Source organism: Euprymna scolopes, chromosome 4, assembly GCF_053919585.1.
Source record: "Euprymna scolopes isolate OS-2025 chromosome 4, ASM5391958v1, whole genome shotgun sequence".
Classification (NCBI taxonomy): Eukaryota; Metazoa; Mollusca; class Cephalopoda; order Sepiida; family Sepiolidae; genus Euprymna; species Euprymna scolopes.
The window spans coordinates 127125706-127146830 of NC_136485.1; positions in this window are offsets into that span (position 1 = coordinate 127125706).

The window sequence follows — 21125 nt, forward strand, 5'->3', positions numbered from 1 at the left end:
ATTTCAATTCCAAGTTGTATGAAACAAACATATTATTAAACAGCAAAACGCGTGTTAAACTATTCGTACACATGTTTTAAAGGGAAAATGTAATGAACATAACCGTTTGTTATTTGACTTCCGGTCTTTTGAATTTTTCTTACAAACGGCAATTAATATACGAATGTTTTTGATAAATAATTTATAATAGTACGTCAAGCGAGCTTTTTAATATTTAACTGATTTTTATACAGGCTATATATATATATATATATATATATATATATATATATATATATATATATATATATATATATATATATATATATATATACTTTCGCTAGCCGTCACTTGTTTTCCATTTCAGTGTTTTTAGTATACGCAGAAACTATACACTTCTGCTATTTTATCTTTTCTATCTCCTCTTCTTATTTTGTTATATTTTCCCCTTTTTCCCCTTTTTAAATTGTATCCCTTTTAACAAACAACTTCTTGACATCCTCAATCTACTTTCTTTCCTTCTCTATTTTTTAATTCTAATTTTTATTTAAATAATTTTTAACTGCTCCTATATCGTATCCTTCTTTCTCTATCTTCTACCCCCTCTCCTCTGTCTATCCATTACTCCACTCTTGGTTTTTAATACCCATATGTAATCAAAAATCTTTTTATTACAATTCATTTTGGCTTAAATTGTCTGATGACATAGGCTAGATAATTTGTTTATCGCGTTTCTAGAGAAAATCTTGTAATGATTTAAGCAAATACCCCCGAGGTTGAAATAATAAAAACATATTTAGCTGTACCAACGTATCAAGCCAACACCTCCTTTTTTACCAAATGTATTTCTTAATATATATATATATATGTATATATATATATATATATATATATATATATTCAATATTTTTATGCTTTAACTAATTAATATATAAAGATTTAAAAGTTAAAGTTCAATGGGTATTATTTCATTTTCAACACTAACGCTTATATAAAATAAACAGTAGAAAATTCCTGGACACGGTTTTGTACTTTCAAAGGGATTTAAGACGTTAATACACGTTAGCAGCAACCAACTATAAACGTTTTTTCTATTATATTGATTACCAGCCAGCCAGCCTTGAAAGACAATGTATACGTCTTGTAGTGTTGACTGTACGTTGTATTGTTAAGCAAGGGTTGCGCAATCCCAAGCTTTACCTCTTCTAAATCGTACCTACTTGATTCCAGTTGCACGCAAAAATGGACGACAGAAATTAGGCAAAGAGAATATTATATTTATTTGCTTCCCCACCAAAGCAAATTAGGCACAAGACCGTTTTTAATGTGGGGTAAAAACCAGCTCCCCTAAAAGCAGGCAAAAAGGAGGCCCTCTGGTTAGTATAGAGGGTTTCCCCTCCATTGACTGGTACAAATTATCTTAAGTGCAGCATCTGCATACAGCAGCTGGTATTCCGACATATAACCCATTTAGTACTGACCAGACTGAACGTCGTTAAACTTTGTGGATCAAATGGGTACCGTTTGCTCATCGTCATTATACCGTGTTCTATCAACATTAATTGGTAATCGACGCTTCTAACTCCATGGGTACATTTATAATAAGAATTAATAATTTTTATCTCGGTAATCTTGATTCATACTCGTTTTATTTACTAATATGATATGCGGCCAATATGGATTGGCAGTGCTTATAATTAATGTTTCCTAGTATCTATTATAATAGATACTAAGCAACATTATTTCACATGAGTTTATTTGGTATACAACACATTAAAAATATATCATTATTATGAATTTGTGCTGCTTCTGTTTTTGACAGAGAAATACTAGATATTTAACACATGAATTCGAATAAATCACCGGCGTTGAATTATCTTCATCAAATTTGTGTTATCAAAAAAGTCGATAATCAAACTAAAATTCACGTAAATTCAATCGCATTGATTTAGATTTGACGATGGGCGCATAATCGAACCTTTTCGGATTTGGCTAAAATAATAGACAGCTAGTCGGATAATTATAATCTGAATAAATTTTTATTCCGGATAATTTGAAGAATTGATGCAAATTAATCGTATTATGGACAAAAAAGAACAAAACAAAACAAACAAGTTGAAAGTGTTTTTAAAATTTATTTCTGCTTTCATAATCATGAATTTTTTCTATACGTTAACCATAACAAACATTTAGGGTTGCCATGCGCACAAGGTGATTACTGATTCGTGAGAGAAAATTTTCATCTTTATTTAACTGCTGTGTAACTGTGTGCACGTAGGTGCCTCTTTAACCCAGTTTCAGTCTCACATTGGCGTTCACACTTGTGAAACAAACGCTAAGGGTGCTCGCACGTTTGTCATTTTGATTTAGCTGTAAATTGAGCATGCGACAGGGTGTCAGATATTCATAGACTATCTCTGATATTTAAAATGTTTTGAAGATTCTAACCATAATTTTAGTGAAATTGTTTGTATTTTTTGGCACTTGAATGATGGGTATATTCGCCTGGTAGGTTCTGAAGTACGTTTTTGTGAGTCGCGTTGCTCCTATAATTGCTGGAATGATGGAGATCGTTCTAAGATTCTTTTTTCTGTTCATGTCGTACATAAGAAATTGGTATTCCGCCATCTTCCTTCTCTCAGCTCTGTATAATACGGCATGCATTATTGCCAATTTGTTAAAGCTGGGAATAGGGCATCCATCCAGATGCCAAACATTCATCCGTTATTTTAGATAACCGAAAGATCTTTTTACGATTTTTATCTTCCCTTTCAGTGCAATTGTTTGATTCTATCTTGCACTTGGTTTGCCGGGTATATTTGCATAATAGTTTTGGATTTTTTTTCATGAGTGTAGTTTCTCCTATAAATACTAAAACGATAAAGGCCTCCCTAAGATTATAGTTTCTTGTCATGTCATACAAAAGACATTGCTATTTTTTTTTAAATTCCCTGTTATCTCTGTTTAACATCATCATTGGGGACACTAACAACTAAGTTCGCATCTTTCTCCTCCTCGTTCCATATCACTATGCCAGGTTTAACAGCTCCATTTTCTAGAAAGATTGTTGTAGGAATTGATTAGGCATAACTGATAGTGTGTGATATATTTCCAGCAGTCTATTTTCGTATACATTACCAGTCATTTCTGCTGCATTAATATTAATTTCCAAAGATGGTTCAGTGGGGGGCATTTTCTCACTTCATTGTGTCGCATGATGCAGAACCTTACAACTGAATGCGAAATAGCTTACACTTTCTCCGCAACGAAACACCACAACACAGTGTTGCAGAACTTATACTTGTTGTGATTATTTCGACCACTCATTTTCTTTGGAACATTGGTCATCAAACCTTGATCTTTGGCAGCCATTATTATCCTCTTACGCTAGCGGAGCAATCACATTTTAAGCAGGTAAACAAAACGTTCTTTATCTATATATTAATACATCAGTTCATCCAGTAAATGCTGATTAATTGATCATACCGTTTTTCCATTTTTTACAATGAAACATCATATAAAATATTTTTCTAGATAATATTTCGACATATGCATATATAAACCAATTACTATATGAATACTCACTGCTCGATGCATACACATTGTTAAAGAAACTCTGGGTCATATAAGTACTCGTGTATTATTGACCTTTGTTCAGGCTTAATATACAAAAATATTATTGCTCGTATTACTTGGATTTTTTCGGACTACTGTTCTCATCTTTAGTGTCGTTTTAACACTGTTTCGGGTGATGTAAACTTCGTCCTTTCTGGCGAATTTTCTCGGACTCGGGAATGTTCCTGACGAACTCGGTAATGTCTCTATCGATCTCGTGAATTTGGACGAAATTGTGAACGGAACCTTTATTTCCTTCACGGGGGTAGCATGCGTTCATTCTGCCAGCCATGCATAAATAGAAGTCTTAAGTAATTCGTATTTTACTTCGAAGATTTCATATAATGCGAATAACCGATACTCATCTAAAACATTCAGAAACGAGATATTCTTTTCTTTTTAATTTATTTTGTTTTATTTATTTATTTTTATTTTTATTTTTTGCTGGGGATGAACAATCTTTTAAAATTCCCTGCGTTCACATTCTATTTCAGAAAATCAACCGAAAATATTTTTATGATTCTAACTGTTATTATTTAGAGGCGTATACATAATCATTGTGAGCATATACGATATTCATTTTAATATCGTTTTTCATATTTTTATTACAACTTTCATTATAATTAAAATATAATATGATGGAAATGATTTTACAGTCAAAATTAGTTTAAGCCAAACATCCGAACTATTATATTTAACTAAATAAAATAATATATAAGATTTTTATTGTATAATTCTTATTTTTCAATTGACAACTGTAAAATAAAAGCCCATAAAAAAGACACTTTTAATTGGAAGTAGTGCACACTTAAACTGGTCTTGTCCTGTAACTTTTAACAGTAAGGACATTTATTCCGAGAGAAAGTTGGGCATCGCAAGATTCGACAACTCTATAATTAAAGAACATAATTATTATGCTTGACTATTTTTCAGCCATTAATTGTGCATTCTAATGACAGTACTAATGCTGAAGTGACGTCACGACCAGGAAAAGGGAAGACTATAAAAAATTACTTGTAGAACAAAGCGATAATCACGATTACATTTCATTCGGAAATGTCGCCGAGAATAACTGTCGTTTCAACGGAAAAAAAATTGAGTCGAGTTATTCTTTGTCTTGTTCTTATTTGCTACGGAGTCTACAACATGTTTGATCTCTACTTGTAAACACGTGTATATGTTACAGAAGAACAAGAAAATGATTATCATAAAAGCCGTGTATACCTTCTTGGCTTAGTTTTAGTACGATGAAGGAAATAGCGAAGAAGAAAACAGTGAAAATAAAGGGAGTTATACAAACCTGCTGTTCTTGGTAAGAAATTACTAAAATATGTAGCTGTATTACAATGAAATATCAAAAGAGATAATTGAAGAGGACAACTAGATCAACGAGTCAAACGAACTGGAACAAAGGAAGAAACGAATAGCTCAGACAATTCCGAATATCTCATCATTTATAATCACAATACAGGTTAGTTACTATATTGTATATTATTTCGGTAAGTTTAATGTATACGTTTTCTTAGATACTAAACTTATACTTTTAGTAGTAATATTATATGAGTTAGTCGTAGTTCTAGTATTCGTAGTAGCAGCAGCAGCAGCAATATTTATTCCCTAGGTTGGTTGGTTGGTTGTTTTTGTTTTACGGCATATCAACCCTTTTCAGGTTATTTAATGCCGAATTCAGTGATTTTGAAGAACATTTTTTTAATAGAATATATTTTCTTCAAGTCGGTTTCTATTTAACCCATAGTTGGGACCCAAACAGGTACTACCACTCCGAGTCAGAGTGGACCTGGGAGCAATGGCAATTAAAGGGTGGCTCCACACTCCCCCCAAAAACACACTCCCATCGAATATAGTTTAAGGTTATATCCAGGACCTTATTTAGTAGGAATTCACACATAAGTTATAACAGGGTGACAAAAAAAAAGAAGCTAAATAGAGGCCATCTAGAAAATATGCGGTAGAACGGAGAAAAAAAAGCCCCAAACCCTAGTGTTTTGATGTGATGTTTTGAATATAATATAATAAACTAGTTATGGCCAAAGTTTCTTTTCATTTGGACAAAACACTAAGAAACTGGGCCTAATTAGAGTTGGGGCCCATTTTTTTGGGTCACCCTGTATTCACTAACAATAACAAGTGGTGTTTACTTGGACATTAGTTATAGCTTTTCTGTGCAGATTACGAATATGCACTTGGTATAGTTTTGTTGCTATCCGTTACCAAGTAGTTTTTACCTCAACAAATGTATTGCAATGTTTTACGTTGAAAAGTGCAGTTGAATTTTGCTGGAATCTTAGCAGCAATGAATCCTCTCAAAATGCTAGTAAATCGCGCGCCGTTAAAGTGGATGTCTGCACGCTGCTCTCCTATTACATCTAACCTACTTCACTTTAATTATCAACATTAGTATTAGTTGTAGTCATAAGATTAATTGTATTAATAGTAGTACTTGTAATAATAAAAACGAAACATAGTTTCTAGTACTAACTGTAGTCATAATATTAGTTGTATTAGTAGTAGTAGTTGTATATATTAAAAAGACGAAACAGTTACTCGTACTAGCTGTAGTCATAATATTAGTTGTATTAGTAGTACTACTAATATTAATAAAAACGGAACATAGTTACTAGTACTTTTTGTAGTCATAATATGAGTTGTATTAGTGGTAGTAGTAGTTGTACTATTAAAAAACGAAACATAGTTATTAGTACTAGTTGCAGTCATAATGTTACCTTTATTAGTAGTAGGAGTTGTAATAATAAAAGCGAAACAGGGTTATGAAAAACTGTTACAACTAAAACCTCTACTACCAGTACTACTACTACTACTAATACTACTACTACTACTACTGCTGCTGCTACTACTAATACTACTAATAATAACAGCACAAAATAAAGAGAAAGTAAAGCAATATAAATATTTGAAATCACAAGGAGAAGAGAAGAAGCAGGAGGTTGTAAGAGAATCATAAAAATGGTAACTGTTTTTTTTATACGGAATAATTTATGTTTCGATTTGAACATTCTTATTTACTCTTGATTTGTGAAATATGCGAAAAAAATCGCGCAGAACTGAAAATATTGATCGAAAAATCAACGAGAGAATTATCCATCAATCTTTCCGAAAAATTAATGATTAGGTCAAAAAGCGCAGTTCATTGTTGGTCGAATGCGTCTATAAAGAGATGTAATCGTTTAGCCTCCAATGTTATTGCGAATATTTCGTCGATGGATTCAGCATTGAAGCGCATGATTAAAGATAGAAGGGTCAATTGCTGTTTTCCGCCTTTTGAAAATCTCTTTGTTCAACAGGTGCTTTTCAATCGAACAACACTATCACAGGCTAAAATATGAAGTTCGTCTAAGTATATCAAAATACATATGTGTTTATCATTATATGCGCGCAGTTTGTGTATAAGGGTTGCTCGGGTTAAAAGATGGAAGCAATGTTTTTTTTCTTCTTTTTAATGTTTGGTAATATGAAAATGAAAAAAAAGCATCTTTTAAAATTATGTAATTTTAAAACTTCTATCAAAGCATTAATAACTAAATAAATATAGTGTATAAAAATAGTAAAGATGGCAATACGCTTAAAGATGATATTTTTATTCATGCAGATTGTGTATATATTATTATAGAATCGACCCTGTATATTATGTAGGCAATTTACCTTCGTACTTCTTATTTTAATGGTTAGATAATTGTTCACATTTTCTTAATATCATTTGCACTGGCACGTTCCAAAAGTAAAGATTTCTGTTCTTTTTATTTAAAAAGTGAAAGAGTTACGAAAACGGGAGTTGAACAATAAGAACGAGCAACCTTTTCCGCTCCAAAATTTATTTTGCTACATCACCAGCGGCAATGCACTTTTGCCAGAAATTCAATAACGCAGCTTTGCTTCTGAAGCAACTCCATGACAGGGATTGCTTTCTTAGAGTCTTACACCGTAAATATCTTTAACAAAAATAAATATAATATTTTAATTCATGCATATTTTGTATTTATTATTATATAACGAATTATCAATCGATTATTACTTTGTACCAAATATATATTGTTATGATTGTAAAAGTTAAATAAAAATAACTTTGAGGCTATCAGCTTTTTTTTTTTTTACACAGTGATCCCCACTTATCAAGGCCCGGAAGCCACTCAGGGATAAGGGTTATTGCAAGTACATTAAGTTAGTGAGGAGATTTGCTGAAGTGTTTACTTAAGGGGGCGGTCATTAGGAATTTGTTAACATTGGACTTGAAGACATCCAAGTTGTAGTCCGGAGGGAAGCAGAAATTTTTCACAGTGGATTCAGCTAGACGGGTGTTTTTCGTGAAAGATTGGCGAGGAGGGACCAGAGATTGGAGTTCAGACGAGCATCTGCCATGGAAATAACGATAAAACAAGGACAGGCTCGCAACGTCTCTTCTGTGGGAGAGAGGTTGCAGGGTAGAGAAAAGGGCATCCCCCACTAAGCCACGAAGTCTATTTTGTACTCTGTCAAGGCAGGATAGGCTGTTTTTAGCAGCTCCTGCCCAGATATGGCAACAGTATTCCATCCTTGGACGTACTTGGCTTTTATATAGATAGAGAATTGCATCAGTAGTGAGATATCTTCTGGAGCGGTAGAAGGATCCCACCATCTTTCCAGCGACCTTGGCAACAGACTTGATGTACGTGTCCCATTTCAGATCAGGAGTAAAGGTCAAACCCAGAAGCTGGAATCGAAACCAACACACTGATCGCTTTACTCGTTGTCAGCGCTTAAGACTTGGTTATTACTGTCTGAGCTGCCGCCATATGGACAATAAACTGCTAAAAATAAAGTGTGTTCAAGTGAAAATCTATACGTACGCATGCTCAGACGTCAGTCGATTAACTCCTAGCAACCGTTACTGTTTTTTTTTTTTTTGCAATCTCGACTTCTTTGCAGCTATATCTACAGGCAAAAAGAATGATTAGAAGTCTTCATGAGGTCTAAATACACCATATATCAAGTTTGAAATCTGTGCCCCAAATATTCAGAAGGCAGTTTTATAGAGAAGTTCACACACACACACACACACACACACACACACACACACACACACACATATATATATATATATATATATATATATATATATATATATATATATATATATATATAAAAGAACCTGTCAGTGTGTTAGACTGTTTTCATCCTAAATTCTACACGATTATACATTAAGTAGAAAATATGGATATATAGAATTAAACATAATAGATACATAAAACCAATCATGTAAAACAATCATAGAACATGAATAATTCATTAATAGAGCTCATTTTTTAAAGGAATGTGCAAATTAATTAAACTTAATAAATTCTATGATTGAAGTTCATTTTAATTTTTTAAAATAGAAAAAATAGGCTTTTAATTGTAATGTCATAACGAGAAAACTCGACTTTATAGGTATATACATTGCACATAAATATGATTCGGTAACTGAAACATATGTAACTAAACAGATAAAACGGTAATAAAAAGAAAACGCACACACACACACATATATATATGCAGCTCGATTAAAAAACAATATATATATATATATATATATATATATATATATATATATATATATATATATACGTTTTATTTTGTTATTTCCGTATCTTTCTGTTAAGTTACATTATTGTTTCAGCTACCCGGCCGTTTTCTTTTTGCTCTACGACAGTATTGAGCACTTTCTTTAGTTTTTATTAATTACCATTTCTACTATATATATATATATATATATATATATATATATATATATATATATAGCTCGATTAAAAACTTAGTCTAAGTAAACATGACCATCTGTGAAAGAAATGAACATTTCAAGTGTCTGGAGTGTTTAAAGCAAGCTTCAAATATTTATATTCTGGTTGACAAATAAAGGCAACATTTCTAGTGGAGCCTTTTTTAACGGTAAAGAAGAAGCAATTGCTGCAGACGCATCGTGGGGTTTAATTAAAGAAAGCGAAACACACAAGGTGCGCGGTGATGATCTCTAATAGACTGGGTCATTGTTCAGGTAAAATGCCGTGGCTGCCTGCCAGTTCTACTTATTTTTAAAGTTCAGCTGCAGCAGAAGAAGAAATCTCACTTGACATTTAATCACAAATTGCTTTTAAGGCACCTCTTAACACGAACGAAGAAAACAAATATGTGGACAAAAATAGTTGCTGATTTATAAGTGTTGCTCTCGACTTCCGGAAGCATCACCTACATATTATTCCTTGTTTAAGTATAGTGTTAATGTATTTAGCATCAGGATCAAACATTAAATTGAAAGTATAACCTAGATAAAATCTAGTACAATTGTTAAAGAAAATTTACCCCAGAACAATTGTACAAACTGCTATATATTCTGTAAAAGGATAAATATATCTATCCAGATATAAAAGAACTCCAAGAAACACTCTTCACGTATTCTCTATTTAAATTTCTATCAACATCAGATGAGACTTATTAATATATGCCTGACGACTGAAAACTCGTAAAACTGAAGTAAACTATTGAGACATGCATTATATATATATATATATATATATATATATATTTACATATACATATGTATAGATATATATATATATATATTTGAATACATATATGAACACAATATATATATATTATTGTCATACATATGTGCAGATATATCTATATATCTATAAAAGTGATCGTGTTTGTGTGTGTGTCTGTGTGTCTGTGTGTGTACATTTCCCAACGCAATAACTCTGTCAATTTTAAGTCTACAGACTCGAAATTTGATAGACAGGGTACTGAGATTTGGAAAAATCGATGTGATTGGTTTTTGGCCAGGAATTTGGAGATTAAGGGGTCAAAGTTCAACGATTTGACCTTTGAGAACTCTACCAAACTCCTCCGACAATTTTGGGTCTACGCACTTGAAATTGTAGATATAGGTTCCTTGGACATAGATCTAACTTAATAATATGCTTTGAGCCCAAAATAATAAAGTTTAAGGGGTCATAATAGAGGTCAAAGGTAAAAACATGTGACCTTTGCGGTATCTTCCAATTTACTCAGAAACATTCTGGTCTAAATATTTGAAATTTTACATAAAGGGTATTCAGAGATAGGGCAAGCTTTTTCATAAATTTGGATCGAAAATTTTAGTTATCAATATATAAATGTATGTATGTATGTTAGTGTGCATGTCTTCCTTAAACTTTCAATAGAGGCGATGGATTTTATCAAGATCAGTATGGTTTAACAGTCGACCTTTCATACGACAAATATCGAAAAATTGTCTAAAAACATAAATATCTTCCCCATCAACTAGGCACTTTTCTACAGGGGGGGGGGTCACTTTTTTCGCCGATATTTTTAAAAGTTATCCTCTTGTTTAGAATGTCTAGCCTTAATTAAAAAAAAATGTCGCTTCCGGTTTGGTGGTGGTCGTAACAGAATAAACGTTAGGTTTTACCCCGTTCTTTTCCTCCTTGCGGTACAGGTTCGAGCCTGCCTTCCTAATACCCCTTTTTTTTTTGCTCAACATACACATCCAAACACCCGGGCAACGTCGGGCTTAAATGCTAGTATGTATATATATATATGTTTATATATAGATAAGTATACATACACACATATATATAACTACGTATATATATATATATATATTTGTAATTGTATATATATATATATGTAAATATATTTATCGTTCGACTTTTATTTCTCTATTTAAATTTGTATCTCTTCCGAAACTAAAAGTCACAGAGCGGCGCTAGGAGCTTCAAATGCATTTTTATGGGCCGTTTTTTTTTGTTTGGAATTCCCATGGACATAGACAAGATTGATATTTCCCCCGCATATGAAATATACTATCATTAAACTTAAGTGGAAAATAAAATACCGATGTTTGCGAAGATTTGAAGCGGAGTAAATACCTTTATTAATATATAGCTGTTTTGCATCTATAAATAATTCCATTCTTCCTTTGTACCCGTTTCATACACGATACAATCATTACTTATATAATCGGTATATCTAAAATACAAAGAATGTCAATAATTGTAACATATCCCTACATCGAATTGTAATTGCTGTTTTCTTGTTCTTCTACTGCATGCCGCCTTTAATAGAAGCAACCGCTTTAAACAAAGAAGAATACTTATGAGGTGTATTTCTACTTCTTATATATATATATATATATATATATATATATATATATATATATATATATATATATATATATATATATATATATATACATATATATTTAGTGGAGATGGTAATTAATAAAAACTGAAGAAAGTGCTCAATACTGTAAAAGTCTGAGGACGCTACAGACGGCCAAAAAACCGGCCGTGTAGCCGCAACAATAATGTAACTTAACAGAAAGATACGGTAATAACAAATAAAAACTTATATATATACATATATATATATATATATATATATATATATATATATATATATATATATATATATATACGTATATAAATATACTTGAATTTCCACCCTGGCATTGTTCAAAAGGGATAGGGAAGTTTGACCTATGAACCCGGAAACTCAAACACTAACCTATTTTACGCTTCTTATGCTTATAATTTAATTTTTACAATAAATTTAAACATAGTCTTCAATTTATATAAATATTCGTCGCAAACTGAAACAAGTTAATATTATTTTTAAAAGTTTGAATTAATATACATCTTATGTTATCTACCTTTTTAAATCTCTTTCCCCAATTTGTGTAAGAGTGTTTTTGTCCGATTGTATAACAGACCAACAATAGTTCGGCCATTTTGTGTCAGAACCGAACACAGTTGGCATGTGATGATTTTATTAGTTAATACACATATCTTGTAGACGAATAGTTTGTATATTCATCAATATTTTTACTTCTTTAATCATTGTTGCATTTAGTTTAAGTTCAATCTTTTAATTGGTTCCCATATCTCTTAGACGTTCGAAATAATGTCACGTGCTCCGATAATTATTAGTATAAAGTCCCATATTCCTTTGTTTCATTTTTGTTTTATCGAATTGGTACAGACCCTGTGTTCTGTTTTCAGTTTTCCAATAATGTCTCCAGTGTGTACCTGGAATATTTGCGTGCAAGTTCAAAATTCATCCATTTGCATAGTAAACAGTTAACTGTTCTTCTTACTCTGTAGTGTCTACTTTTGCATTTAGATGGGGGATCATCTACTGCATTCGCTTTCATTCACAGTTTCGTACCTTTGATCACAAAGTCTACATTTACTGCCTCCATAAATTTTTATTACATTTAGTTATTATATACTTCGTTCTGATCGCATTGTGGCTTTTAGCAGCGGTTCCGTGTCTCTATTCACGTGTTGTTTTTTCAATGTATCTGTGCGTCTATTCTATGGACAATTTTACAAATCATCTATGGAGTTATTTCTCATCCTAATTTACCGTTTGCGTTTTCTTTTTTATTTTGGGTTTCCAGATCCGCTGTTCTACCTCATTTGCTTAATTTGCAGGTTCTTTTGCTAAGGCTTTCTCTATTTAGGCTTACGTATTTTTCTATCTCCATTATTGTGTTATAAACTTAGCCATATATACTTCACAGCCCGTTTTTACTGTTAACGTATATTCGTCCAGCATTATTATTGTGCAGTGCGCATAGAAATTAGTTTGCTTGACTTTCAATCTGTTTGCCAGAAGTTTTCGTTCGTCAAGCTTATGAATTTCATTTTTGTTAATTTGATAGTCTACATTTCTAGAACTCTCAAACATGTGCAGTAATCTTGTTCACCATGTTCTTTCATTTCCTCTTGGTAAGACTGTCCCATGTTCTTTCCATCGTCGAGATTTTCCCATTGTAATAAATATAACTGTATACTTTTCTATTTAGAATTGTATTCACTTGATATTACTAAAGATTCATGTTGTATTTATCAGAACTTCTAGTTTCGTTTTGCTTTTATCAACTAAATTCTTATCGTCCACATACATTAGGGAACTAATTATTTATTCTGTGTCCGAGACGTTACATTTAGCATTACACTTTATGAGAATGTTGTTGAATTTTGTCAAGTAGTGATGGGCAATCACATTGAAAAATGTTTTATTAATGTAATCTGATCGAATATCCTGCTTCCTTTTGTTATTTTAAGTGACATCACCTAGAGATTGTGCCACATTCCTCGTAAAAGCCAGTGTAGGTAAACCATATGGAATAGATCTTATTGGGACCGCCAATACTAATAAAGATTTAATATTTAGTAAAGGTTTACTTATCCTCAATCAAGTTTGACCAAGCACACCCCTGCACAGAGAGATCTTAAACACTCGAGGCAAAACTTAGAAAAGTTAAAGGGCTAGTCGTATAAACTGTTAAAAAGAAAAGAACAAAAATATTCTAGGAAAATATATAATTAATTTATAACTTAAAATATTTCAGCATTAAGAAATGATTACAGAATGTTAAATTGAATTTTGAAAAAAGTCTTAATGCTTCAATATTTTAAGTTATAAATTTATTATATTTTTAAACTAGAATATCTTGTTTTTTCTTTTCCAGTTTTAACAACTAGTCCTCTAGTTCTCACCGATTAATCTTAACCGTATTTCTTTTCATGCTCGCATTTTTGTATGTAATCCATGATTTTTCCAGGCTTTGCTTTGTAATACTATTTTCTTTTTTGTGTCCAAACCCATCTAATATTACCAACAGGAATTGTTACCCTTCAATGACGATTGGGTAAGCATAAACACTAGTATATAGATTCTATAGATTATATAAATACAAAGGTACATATAATCAAATATAAAAACGTTTATGTAATTATATATATATACATATATATAATTCAGTAAAAATTGTATGCATATATTTATTACTGGCAGGAATTTTTGCACTACACTGCCGATTGGGTAAGCATGAAAAACTAGTGTATGTAGGCGTAAATTAAGAATTATATATTTATATATAAATATAAATGATTGCGTAAACATGAAAAACTAGTGTACGTAGGTCAAAATTAATAATTATTATATAAATATATATGTACAAACAATAAAAAAATGTATATATATATATATATATACATATATATATATACACATACGATAAAACAGTTATTAAAACGTGTTAAAAGACACTTTGAAATGAGTTAAAAACATATTTAATCTGAAAAGGAAACACTAGATAAGTGGATAGTCCTTAATCCACGGAGTTTCGAAGAAATACTTTCCTTCTCATCAGAGGGTAGGAATTAGCAAAATGCGGGATCGGATTTTGCATGCAAAAGTATTTGATGAAACAACAGGTAAGTCAAAGATCTTACTTGAAAACAAAAAATGTGACGCAGAGGGAATATGATGAAGAAAAAGGTGATTACATATGAATGGACAGTCCGGTGGAAGATAAATAATCCAGTGACGGTAAAATCCAAATATATAACTCCAAGAAAGTTAATTGAATTTCCATTTGCACAAGTAAAATCCAAAAATGCCGTAATTCGAAGAAGATGGTCCATAATAATCCAAAGGCAGAAATCCATGGAAAAATTCACAAAAATGTGTACAAGGAAAAAAGGAAAAAATTCCAATAATATTAATAAAAGAAAAATAAGATATGCTTTTCATTCTACTGCCGAGACATAAATATAAATAAAAAATATCAAGGAACAAAAAGAGGAGGAAAAAAGAAGAAGCTTTATATATTATATATATATATATATATATATATATATATATATATTCTAGAAATTGAAAATATTTATAGTGTAACCTAACTTTAATAATATGCTATTTTTTTAAACTTATTTTCCTATTCTCTTTAGAGAATATTCTTGGTTCTAAGTAATTTTTCCTTTACTTTAAATTTTCTTCATACTAAATGACTTATACTTTACTATAAATAGTATTTCTCTCTTTCTTTAAATAATTACTCCCTTTCCTTTTCTAAAGAAATAAGCATTTATGAGCTTCAGATGTATATATATATATATATATATATATATATATATATATATATATACATATATATTATCGATTTGACAAAACAAATATTAATTCTAAATCAAAGTTCTAAAGTTTTTAGAAGGCGTGTTTTGTTCTGTACACATTTACTGAATTCAAATAAATGTAATTTATGATAGCATTAAATAGAGATTTATTTTTATTGCTAAGTATAAATTTTCGTAACTAATAAAATATGAAAATTCATTACGTTTTGAGAAACCTATTTTATTTTTTCAAATATTGCAATTTTCATAACTATCATAAAACCTTATTGTATGTAATAAATGAATGAATGAATAGATGAATGACACTCTTCACGACTGAAAATACAATTCTATGAATAAAGTTCATACGTTTTTAAGGAAATCTCGCAAGACAAAGAACGCATTCTAAGTACAGCTTTTTATAGAAAAGGTTACTAGGGCGAATGTCAGGTTCCTGCGATTCTTTTCTTCATTCTTCTTTTTTTCGACTTATTTAATTCATTGCTTCAACTTCTTTAATATTAAGACTTTATTATTTTTCACGATTAGAGAATTGGTAACGAATGTGGTTGAAACGCTTTGGTTTAGATTCCAACTAATATCACCATGTAATTCTTTTTAAACTTTGGAATAATGTCCCTGTATTAAAAAATACGATACCAGCATAGATTTTAATAAATTTAAACGTACTTTATAGCAAGCGGAAATGCAAAATATTTATTTAGATGCTGGGTAAATAAAGCATTTTTTATTTCTTACAGATTTTCTTACAATCTTTTTAGACGAGAAATATTTTTAGCAAATATTACTTATTTTCAGCCGGAAATCCTTACCACTGAAGACAAAATACTATTTAAAATTTCATACATAAAAGTTTTATGCGCCTATACCAAGTTCCTGCGTTTCTTTTCTTCTTTCTCATTGTTTTCAAGTCATGCGTAAATATTGCTCGAGGTTTTAACATATTCGTCTTTCCAAACTTTAATAACCTTATTTTTCTTTAAATTATCTCTCATTTTCCCTTTAGATAATTTTCTTATCTCTAAGTAACTTTTTCTTTTGCTTTAAATAACTTCTCACCATTTCTGTATATAATTTGTCTTATTTTTCTTTAAATAATATTCTTATTCTCTAATGAAATAAGAATTCATATTCTGCAGACACATATGTCGAACTAAGAAAAATATCTGATGATCGTTTTCTTTTCATTCAAGTGGTTTATCTGTTTATTTTACATTTTCAACGCATGCATATTTGAAGATATAAAATCCTTGAAGAATATCGCATTCCAAAAGTAGTCGATTAAGAATTAAATAACCCGAAAAAAGTGTTGTTATGCCGTAAAACAAAACAAACAAACGAAAAGGAATTTTGTATTTAGAAGTTTATAGTTTCTTCATATATTTTCTAAACTCCGAGGAATTGTAGACCAATCAGGCCAATACTATCAGCTATCGTTATGGAGTAGTTCCAATTTCTTCAGAGATTACATGCGATGATGACGATTCATTTGGGATTTAATTTGTGACGTTTTGTTGGATTAATTTGTAATGAAAGGCTAGTTAATCAGAGAATCCTTCGAAGGAAGATTAAACGCCAAGACATCTAATTAAGGACGACGTCTCTTTCATTATTGCAAAGCTGATAGAAAATGTTCGCGTGTCGTCGTGTTAAAATAATTGGGAAAGAAGTAAAACATGATTTCTGGTTTAGTGGAATTTCGAAAAGAATATTGCATTAAAAACTTGTGCTGCATTGTGGCGCCATCAACGCGGAACTTGATCGGTTCTGTGATAAACTCGTCCACTCTTCTCGTATCAATTATATGCTTCTATTGCTAGTATTGGCTTTCCCTAATAGATTTCTACAAAGACATATGAGATACTTACAGGAGGGATAACTTAAAGGTTGTCAACATCCTAAGTGTAAGTGTTTCTGTGAAACGAATTCAATTTGAATTTGGCACGCTCAGGTTTTCAGTCCGTGTCGTTTGATATTGAGGAAGCAGATGCGATAAGCGGGTTGAACAGTATTAAAGTTGAATGGTATTAAAGCTGAACAGTATTAAAGTAGAATAGTATTAAAGTTGAATAGTATTAAAACTGAACAGTATTAAAGTTGAATAGTATTAAAGTTGAATAGTATTAAAGTCGAATAGTATTAAAGTCGAATAGTATTAAAGTCGAATAGTATTAAAGTTGGATAGTGTTGAAGTTGAATAGTATTAAAGTTAAATAGTATTAAAATTGAATAGTATTAAAATTGAATAGTATTAAAATTGAATAGTATTAAAATTGAATAGTGTTGAAGTTGAATAGTATCAAAGTTGAATAGTATTGAAGTTAAATTGTATTAAAGCTGAATAGTATTGAAGTTACATAGTATTAAAGTTTAATAGAATTAAAATTGAATAGTATTAAAGCTGAATAGTATTAAAGTTGAATAGTATTAAAATTGAATAGTATTAAAATTGAATAGTGTTGAAGTTGAATAGTATTAAAATTGAATAGTATTAAAGTTGAATAGTATCAAAGTTGATTAGTATTGAAGTTAAATTGTATTAAAGCTGAATAGTATTGAAATTACATAGTATTAAAGTTTAATAGAATTAAAGTTGAATAGTGTTAAAGTTGATTAGTACTGAATTTTAATATAACTAAAGTCGACATGATAAGCCTGTTGAGTAGTACGGACGCTTAAAATGCATTTATTAAACTAATATTTCTTTTATATTATTATTACACAAGTCTTTTACCGTTGTTTAAGTGGACAACTTATTATTATGTTATATTAATTAGAAAGTTATAAATATTTGTTTAAATTTTCAGGTGTAGAATAAAATTATTTCTTCTTAGCAACTAAAAGATCACTCATGGTCACTCAATCATGTTTTGGATGTTACGTACAGGATGTGTTCTTGTACATGTGAGAGGCAACATCGCTCTAGATTTGCAATACTTCCACATATGTCCTCCCAAATGAAGTCGATGTTTCGTACGAGACTTATGGCTATTTTCCGTGTTAAAACGGTTCAGTTAGTCTCAGTATCTATCATTTATATTTATTTCTGTATTTACTACGAAATTAATTTTCATTTAAATTCTATTGCCATTTGCCAGCGTTATTTCTCTCAGTGTGTTGTAGTAAAGTATATGTAAGCTATTACAATTAGGTCATTCTCACCGTTAAGGCATCATCATCATCATCATCATCATCATCATCATCATCACCACCACCACCACCACCACCACCACCATTATTGTCATCGTCATCGTCCTCGTCATCATTATCGTAATAATAATAATAATAATAATAATAATAATAATAATAATAATAATAATAATAATAATAATAATAATAATAATAATAATAATAACAACAACAATAATAACTAGCTGAACCCGTCTGAATTCAATAGAATGAGAAATATATTCAGTCTACAAATATGTTTTGATAAAGCTGATATTTTCCCGGATAGCGCAAAAAAATCATTTTTTATAGACAGAAAAACCAATAACACGCAGCAGATATGAGTTTCTTAACATTTCTATGAAAATAATATCTATTGCATTTTTAATACAGAATTGACTAAAATGAGATAAATAAATAAGTATTAATAAATTCCCCGAAAGTAATGCCGTGCTACATAGTAACATACTAACAATCACATTTTAAACGACCGTCTTTAATATTCACTTCCAGTTTAGCTCTTGGAAAACAATGTTCTCTTTCATCCCGTTTTTTTTTTTTTTTTTTTTTTTTACTGTAATCGCTGTTTTTTGATAACTTCTTTCCTCGATGAAGGACAATTGCACAGCAAAATTACCACAAGTGGGGAAGCAAATAAATCAAATCTGTTCCGGCAGATACTGCAAGCAAAGACCATATGTGGGGGCAGCCCCACATATAAGACCTTGGTCAATGTAGGAGCAACCCTTCATACCAATTGTCACTGACCAGATCCCCTACTCCCCGGGGAGTTGGTCCCCATTTCGCCTTCACTCCTCACTTTAAAAATCGGCCTTGTGCCTAATTTACTCAGTGGGGGAGCAAATAAATACATCAAAGTGTAGTATCTGTTCCGGCAGATACTGCGAGGAAAGACCATATGTGGGGGCGACCCCACGTATAAGACTTTGGTCAATGTAGGGGCAACCCTTCATACCAATCGTCATTATCCAACCCCCTACTCCCCGGGGAGCTGGTCCCCATTTCCCCTTCACTCCTCACTTTAAAAATCGGCCTTGTGCCTAATTTGCTCAGTGGGGGAGCAAATAAATACCGGGTCAAGATCAAAGTGTAGTATCTGTTCTTCAGATGTTACACTTCAATTTCTTGTTCTCTGTCAGTGGAGGAGAAATCCTTTACGACTGAGACAATTTTTATTTTTGTTCCTTTTCTCCACATTAAAAAACGACCCTGGTGCCCCATGGGGATACATTGTAAATAGGAACAATAATCATCTGTATATCAATACAATAGCGTGGCTGTTACTTTGCGTGTCATGCTTGCATCTTTTTTCTTCCGAGTTGTTGTCGTGTAATAATTGTTGTGTCGTTCCATTTCTTGCAATAAATAATTTTGCCAGAAATTCTTCATGAGTTTTGGTTTCGTTTTCGATGATAGATGATGACACCCAACTCATCTATTTTTCTATTTTTGAAATCATTACTTTGCATTGTTTTATATCGGTCATGCTTACATTATTTAATAGGGAAAAATAGATAACTCTTTTTATTTATTTTTCTATCCGTTTTATAGTTCTACACTATACTCTATTAATATATATACTTGCTTAGATTATATGTTTCCAGTTTTAACAAAAGGGCTAGAATAATATGATGGTGTCTTTATTCATGCTGAACGCCCACAGAATGGCCAGCAGCAATATATTCTATATGAAAGATGCCGCCGTGGAATTTCAAGAGGTCCCGCTAGTGCATAATTAAAATGATATTTGAAAACGAAGACACATGAAAGGGGGGGTACTCTTATTTTCTTGCCCACGGTTGCTAAATTGGCTATTTTAAAGACACATTTAAGGCGAATCTGGCCTTTTTAAAAATCAGTTCGGTCTTTAAAAAAATTCGTTTTGATTTTGCAAATGCGGAGAACTATACAAAGATGAAACTAGTCACCACTCAAAGTAAGGCTAGAAGGACACCGTAAAGCCGTGACTCGAGGAGAGGTCCAAAAGCCGGGACTAGCTGATCACATATGGAAAGAGAAATGGTACACACTTCCCTTTCTAAAACGAGGTACGAAATAATTGATAGCAATGTAAGATGGAGGGTCAGACGACTAAAGGAATCAGCACATATAGAAAAGAAAAATTAATAAGCAGACCAAGCCTAGAAATTAGTAGCATTTGGGAAGCTCGAATGATAGAAAAAAAAAAACTTTGTACATTTTATTTATTGCTGACCATTGTCATCATCTTTTATTAGTTGTTTTACAATGTTTCGGCCAACCATTCCTCTGGCCATCGCCAGGTGGTAACCGCGACGGGTAGGAACTCTGAATCTCATGACTGCATTCACTGCAATTACTAATTAATAAAAATTAATAAAT